Genomic DNA, 7,737 nt, shown 5'->3' on the forward strand with positions numbered 1-7,737 from the left:
CCTGGACGATGTTTTTAAATTTTTAGAATTTTTTTGCACTTATTTTTTAATTTTCTAACTCGGGTCGAGTTCGAACGGATATGAAGGAAATTTTTTTTCTTCTCTATTTTTTGGCCTGTCCTGACCCGTTTATTCTTGAAATGAAGCCTGGACGAAGTTTTTTAATTTTAAAATTTTTTTGCATTTATTTTTGAATTTTCTAACTAGGGTCGGGTTCGAACGGATAGGGAGGAAATTTTTTTTCTTCTCTATGTTTGGGCTTGTCCTGACCCGTTTCGTCTTGAAATGAAGCCTGGATGATGTTTTTTAATTTTTAGAATTTTCTTGCATTTATTTTTGAATTTTCTAACTCGGGTCGGGTTCGAACGGATCGGAAGGAAATTTTTTTCTTCTCTATTTTTCGGTCTGTCCTGACCCGTTTCTTCTTCATATGAAGCCTGGATGATGTTTTTTAATTTTTAGAATTTTTTTGCATTTACTTTTGAATTTTCTAACTCGGGTCGGGTTCGAACGGATAGGAAGGAAAATTTTTTTTTTCTCTATTTTTCGGCCTGTCCTGACCCGTTTCGTCTAGAAATGAAGCCTGGCTGATGTTTTTTAATTTTTGGAATTTTTTTGCATTTATTTTTGAATTTTCTAACTCGGGTGGGGTTCGTACGGATCGGAAGGAAAGTTTTTTTCTTCTCTATTTTTCGGCCTGTCCTGACCCGTTTCGTCTTGAAATGAAACCTGGATGATGTTTTTTAATTTTTCTAATTTTTTTGAATTTTCTAACTCGGGTTGAGTTCGAACGGATAGGAATGAAATTTTTTTTGTTCTCTATTTTTCAGCATGTCCTGACCCGTTTCGTCTTGAAATGAAGCCTGGATGATGTTTTTTAATTTTTAGAATTTTTTTGCATTTATTTTTGAATTTTCTAACTAGGGTCGGGTTCGAACGGATCGGAAGGAAATTTTTTTTCTTCTCTATGTTTGGGCCTGTCCTGACCCGTTTCGTCTTGAAATGAAGCCTGGATGATGTTTTTTAATTTTTAGAATTTTTTTGCATTTATTTTTGAATTTTCTAACTCGGGTCGGGTTCGAACGGATCGGAAGGAAATTTTTTTTCTTCTCTATTTTTCGGTCTGTCCTGACCCGTTTCGTCTTGAAATGAAGCCTGGATGATGTTTTTTAATTTTTAGATTTTTTTTGCATTTATTTTTGAATTTTCTAACTAGGGTCGGGTTCGAACGGATCGGAAGGAAATTTTTTTTCTTCTCTATGTTTGGGCCTGTCCTGACCCGTTTCGTCTTGAAATGAAGCCTGGATGATGTTTTTTAATTTTTAGAATTTTTTTGCATTTATTTTTGAATTTTCTAACTCGGGTCGGGTTCGAACGGATCGGAAAGAAATTTTTTTTTCTTCTCTATTTTTCGGTCTGTCCTGACCCGTTTCGTCTTGAAATGAAGCCTGGATGATGTTTTTTAATTTTTAGAATTTTTTTGCATTTATTGTTGAATTTTCTAACTCGGATCGGGTTCGTACGGATCGGAAGGAAATTTTTTTTCTTCTCTATTTTTCGGCCTGTCCTGACCCGTTTCGTCTTGAAATGAAACCTGGATGATGTTTTTTTAATTTTTCTAATTTTTTTGAATTTTCTAACTCAGGTTGAGTTCGAACGGATAGGAATGAAATTTTTTTTGTTCTCTATTTTTCAGCATGTCCTGACCCGTTTCGTCTTGAAATGAAGCCTGGACGATGTTTTTAAATTTTTAGAATTTTTTTGCACTTATTTTTTAATTTTCTAACTCGGGTCGAGTTCGAACGGATAGGAAGGAAATTTTTTTTCTTCTCTATTTTTTGGCCTGTCCTGATCCGTTTATTCTTGAAATGAAGCCTGTATGATGTTTTTTAATTTTTAAAATTTTTTTGCATTTATTTTTGAATTTTCTAACTAGGGTCGGGTTCGAATGGATAGGAAGGAAAATTTTTTTCTTCTCTATGTTTGGGCCTGTCCTGACCCGTTTCGTCTTGAAATGAAGCCTGGATGATGTTTTTTAATTTTTTGAATTTTCTTGCATTTTTTTTTGAATTTTCTAACTCGGGTCGGGTTCGAACGGATCGGAAGGAAATTTTTTTTCTTCTCTATTTTTCGGTCTGTCCTGACCCGTTTCGTCTTGATATGAAGCCTGGATGATGTTTTTTAATTTTTAGAATTTTTTTGCATTTACTTTTGAATTTTCTAACTCGGGTCGGGTTCGAACGGATAGGAAGGAAATTTTTTTTTTCTCTATTTTTCGGCCTGTCCTGACCCGTTTCGTCTAGAAATGAAGCCTGGCCGATGTTTTTTAATTTTTGGAATTTTTTTGCATTTATTTTTGAATTTTCTAACTCGGGTCGGGTTCGAACGGATAGGAAGGAAATTTTTTTTCTTCTCTATTTTTTGGCCTGTCCTGACCCGTTTATTCTTGAAATGAAGCCTGTATGATTTTTTTTAATTTTTAAAATTTTTTTGCATTTATTTTTGAATTTTCTAACTAGGGTCGGGTTCGAACGGATCGGAAGGAAATTTTTTTTCTTTTCTATGTTTGGGCCTGTCCTGACCTGTTTCGTCTTGAAATGAAGCCTGGATGATGTTTTTTAATTTTTAGAATTTTTTTGCATTTATTTTTGAATTTTCTAACTCGGGTCGGGTTCGAACGGATCGGAAGGAAATTTTTTTTCTTCTCTATTTTTCGGCCTGTCCTGACCCGTTTCATCTTGAAATGAAGCCTGGATGATGTTTTTTAATTTTTAGAATTTTTTTGCGTTTATTGTTGAATTTTCTAACTCGGGTGGGGTTCGTACGGATCGGAAGGAAATTTTTTTTCTTCTCTATTTTTCGGCCTGTCCTGACCCGTTTCGTCTTGAAATGAAACATGGATGATGTTTTTTAATTTTTCTAATTTTTTTAAATTTTCTAACTCGGGTTGAGTTCGAACGGATAGGAATGAAATTTTATTTTTTCTCTATTTTTCAGCATATCCTGACCCGTTTCGTCTTGAAATGAAGCCTGGACGATGTTTTTAAATTTTTAGAATTTTTTTGCATTTATTTTTTAATTTTCTAACTCGGGTCGGGTTCGAACGGATAGGAAGGAAAATTTTTTTTTCTCTATTTTTCGGCCTGTCCTGACCCGTTTCGTCTAGAAATGAAGCCTGGCTGATGTTTTTTAATTTTTGGAATTTTTTTGCATTTATTTTTGAATTTTCTAACTCGGGTCGGGTTCGAACGGATAGTTAGGTAATTTTTTTTATTCTCTATTTTTTGGCCTGTCCTGACCTGTTTATTCTTCAAATGAAGCCTGTATGATGTTTTTTAATTTTTAAAATTCTTTTGCATTTATTTTTGAATTTTCTAACTAGGGTCGGGTTCGAACGGATCGGAAGGAAATTTTTCTTCTTCTCTATTTTTTGGCCTGTCCTGACCCGTTTATTCTTGAAATGAAGCCTGGATGATGTTTTTTAATTTTTAAAATTTTTTTGCATTTATTTTTGAATTTTCTAACTAGGGTCGGGTTCGAACGGATCGGAAGGAAATTTTTTTTCTTCTCTATGTTTGGGCCTGTCCTGACCCGTTTCGTCTTGAAATGAAGCCTGGATGATGTTTTTTAATTTTTAGAATTTTTTTGCATTTATTTTTGAATTTTCTAACTCGGGTCGGGTTCGAACGGATCGGAAGGAAATTGTTTTTCTTCTCTATTTTTCGGCCTGTCCTGACCCGTTTCCTCTTGAAATGAAGCCTGGATGATGTTTTTTAATTTTTAGAATTTTTTTGCATTTATTGTTGAATTTTCTAACTCGGGTGGGGTTCGTACGGATCGGGAGGAAATTTTTTTTCTTCTCTATTTTTCGGCCTGTCCTGACCCTTTTCGTCTTGAAATGAAACCTGGATGATGTTTTTTAATTTTTCTAATTTTTTTGAATTTTCTAACTCGGGTTGAGTTCAAACGGATAGGAATGAAATTTTATTTGTTCTCTATTTTTCAGCATGTCCTGACCCGTTTCGTCTTGAAATGAAGCCTGGACGATGTTTTTAAATTTTTAGAATTTTTTTGCATTTATTTTTTAATTTTCTAACTCGGGTCGGGTTCGAACGGATAGGAAGGAAATTTTTTTTTTCTCTATTTTTCGGCCTGTCCTGAACCGTTTCGTCTAGAAATGAAGCCTGGCTGATGTTTTTTAATTTTTGGAATTTTTTTGCATTTATTTTTGAATTTTCTAACTCGGGTCAGGTTCGAACGGATAGGAAGGAAATTTTTTTTCTTCTCTATTTTTTTGCCTGTCCTGACCTGTTTATTCTTGAAATGAAGCCTGTATGGTGTTTTTTAATTTTTAAAATTCTTTTGCATTTATTTTTGAATTTTCTAACTAGGGTCGGGTTCGAACGGATCGGAAGGAAATTGTTTTTCTTCTCTATTTTTTGGCCTGTCCTGACCCGTTTATTCTTGAAATGAAGCTTGTATGATGTTTTTTAATTTTTAAAATTTTTTTGCATTCATTTTTGAATTTTTTAACTGGGGTAGGGTTCGAACGGATCGGAAGGAAATTTTTTTTCTTCTCTATGTTTGGGCCTGTCCTGACCCGTTTCGTCTTGAAATGAAGCCTGGATGATGTTTTTTAATTTTTAGAATTTTTTTGCATTTATTGTTGAATTTTCTAACTCGGGTGGGTTCGTACGGATCGGGAGGAAATTTTTTTTCTTCTCTATTTTTCGGCCTGTCCTGACCCGTTTCGTCTTGAAATGAAACCTGGATGATGTTTTTTAATTTTTCTAATTTTTTTGAATTTTCTAACTCTGGTTGAGTTCGAACGGATAGGAATGAAATTTTATTTGTTCTCTATTTTTCAGCATGTCCTGACCCGTTTCGTCTTGAAATGAAGCCTGGACGATGTTTTTAAATTTTTAGAATTTTTTTGCATTTATTTTTTAATTTTCTAACTCGGGAAGAGTTCGAACGGATAAGAAGGAAAATTTTTTTTTCTCTATTTTTCGGCCTGTCCTGACCCGTTTCGTCTAGAAATGAAGCCTGGCTGATGTTTTTTAATTTTTGGAATTTTTTTGCATTTATTTTTAAATTTTCTAACTCGGGTCGGGTTCGAACGGATAGGAAGGAAATTTTTTTTCTTCTCTATTTTTTGGCCTGTCCTGATCCGTTTATTCTTGAAATGAAGCCTGTATGATGTTTTTTAATTTTTAAAATTTTTTTTTGAATTTTCTAACTAGGGTCGGGTTCGAACGGATCGAAAAGAAATTTTTTTTCTTCTCTATGTTTGGGCCTGTCCTGACCCGTTTCGTCTTGAAATGAAGTCTGGATGATGTTTTTTAATTTTTAGAATCTTTTTGCATTTATTTTTGAATTTTCTAACTCGGGTCGGGTTCGAACGGATCGGAAGGAAATTTTTTTTCTTCTCTATTTTTCGGCCTGTCCTGACCCGTTTCGTCTTGAAATGAAGCCTGGATGATGTTTTTTAATTTTTAGAATTTTTTTGCATTTATTGTTGAATTTTCTAACTCGGATCGGGTTCGTACGGATCGGAAGGAAATTTTTTTTCTTCTCTATTTTTCGGCCTGTCCTGACCCGTTTCGTCTTGTAATGAAACCTGGATGATGTTTTTTAATTTTTCTAATTTTTTTGAATTTTCTAACTCGGGTTGAGTTCGAACGGATAGGAATGAAATTTTTTTTGTTCTCTATTTTTCAGCATGTCCTGACCCGTTTCGTCTTTAAATGAAGCCTGGACGATGTTTTTAAATTTTTAGAATTTTTTTGCACTTATTTTTTAATTTTCTAACTCGGGTCGAGTTCGAACGGATATGAAGGAAATTTTTTTTCTTCTCTATTTTTTGGCCTGTCCTGACCCGTTTATTCTTGAAATGAAGCCTGGACGAAGTTTTTTAATTTTAAAATTTTTTTGCATTTATTTTTGAATTTTCTAACTAGGGTCGGGTTCGAACGGATAGGGAGGAAATTTTTTTTCTTCTCTATGTTTGGGCTTGTCCTGACCCGTTTCGTCTTGAAATGAAGCCTGGATGATGTTTTTTAATTTTTAGAATTTTCTTGCATTTATTTTTGAATTTTCTAACTCGGGTCGGGTTCGAACGGATCGGAAGGAAATTTTTTTCTTCTCTATTTTTCGGTCTGTCCTGACCCGTTTCTTCTTCATATGAAGCCTGGATGATGTTTTTTAATTTTTCTAATTTTTTTAAATTTTCTAACTCGGGTTGAGTTCGAACGGATAGGAATGAAATTTTATTTTTTCTCTATTTTTCAGCATATCCTGACCCGTTTCGTCTTGAAATGAAGCCTGGACGATGTTTTTAAATTTTTAGAATTTTTTTGCATTTATTTTTTAATTTTCTAACTCGGGTCGGGTTCGAACGGATAGGAAGGAAAATTTTTTTTTCTCTATTTTTCGGCCTGTCCTGACCCGTTTCGTCTAGAAATGAAGCCTGGCTGATGTTTTTTAATTTTTGGAATTTTTTTGCATTTATTTTTGAATTTTCTAACTCGGGTCGGGTTCGAACGGATAGTTAGGTAATTTTTTTTATTCTCTATTTTTTGGCCTGTCCTGACCTGTTTATTCTTCAAATGAAGCCTGTATGATGTTTTTTAATTTTTAAAATTCTTTTGCATTTATTTTTGAATTTTCTAACTAGGGTCGGGTTCGAACGGATCGGAAGGAAATTTTTCTTCTTCTCTATTTTTTGGCCTGTCCTGACCCGTTTATTCTTGAAATGAAGCCTGGATGATGTTTTTTAATTTTTAAAATTTTTTTGCATTTATTTTTGAATTTTCTAACTAGGGTCGGGTTCGAACGGATCGGAAGGAAATTTTTTTTCTTCTCTATGTTTGGGCCTGTCCTGACCCGTTTCGTCTTGAAATGAAGCCTGGATGATGTTTTTTAATTTTTAGAATTTTTTTGCATTTATTTTTGAATTTTCTAACTCGGGTCGGGTTCGAACGGATCGGAAGGAAATTGTTTTTCTTCTCTATTTTTCGGCCTGTCCTGACCCGTTTCCTCTTGAAATGAAGCCTGGATGATGTTTTTTAATTTTTAGAATTTTTTTGCATTTATTGTTGAATTTTCTAACTCGGGTGGGGTTCGTACGGATCGGGAGGAAATTTTTTTTCTTCTCTATTTTTCGGCCTGTCCTGACCCTTTTCGTCTTGAAATGAAACCTGGATGATGTTTTTTAATTTTTCTAATTTTTTTGAATTTTCTAACTCGGGTTGAGTTCAAACGGATAGGAATGAAATTTTATTTGTTCTCTATTTTTCAGCATGTCCTGACCCGTTTCGTCTTGAAATGAAGCCTGGACGATGTTTTTAAATTTTTAGAATTTTTTTGCATTTATTTTTTAATTTTCTAACTCGGGTCGGGTTCGAACGGATAGGAAGGAAATTTTTTTTTTCTCTATTTTTCGGCCTGTCCTGAACCGTTTCGTCTAGAAATGAAGCCTGGCTGATGTTTTTTAATTTTTGGAATTTTTTTGCATTTATTTTTGAATTTTCTAACTCGGGTCAGGTTCGAACGGATAGGAAGGAAATTTTTTTTCTTCTCTATTTTTTTGCCTGTCCTGACCTGTTTATTCTTGAAATGAAGCCTGTATGTTGTTTTTTAATTTTTAAAATTCTTTTGCATTTATTTTTGAATTTTCTAACTAGGGTCGGGTTCGAACGGATCGGAAGGAAATTGTTTTTCTTCTCTATTTTTTGG

Source organism: Quercus robur, chromosome 12, assembly GCF_932294415.1.
Source record: "Quercus robur chromosome 12, dhQueRobu3.1, whole genome shotgun sequence".
Classification (NCBI taxonomy): Eukaryota; Viridiplantae; Streptophyta; class Magnoliopsida; order Fagales; family Fagaceae; genus Quercus; species Quercus robur.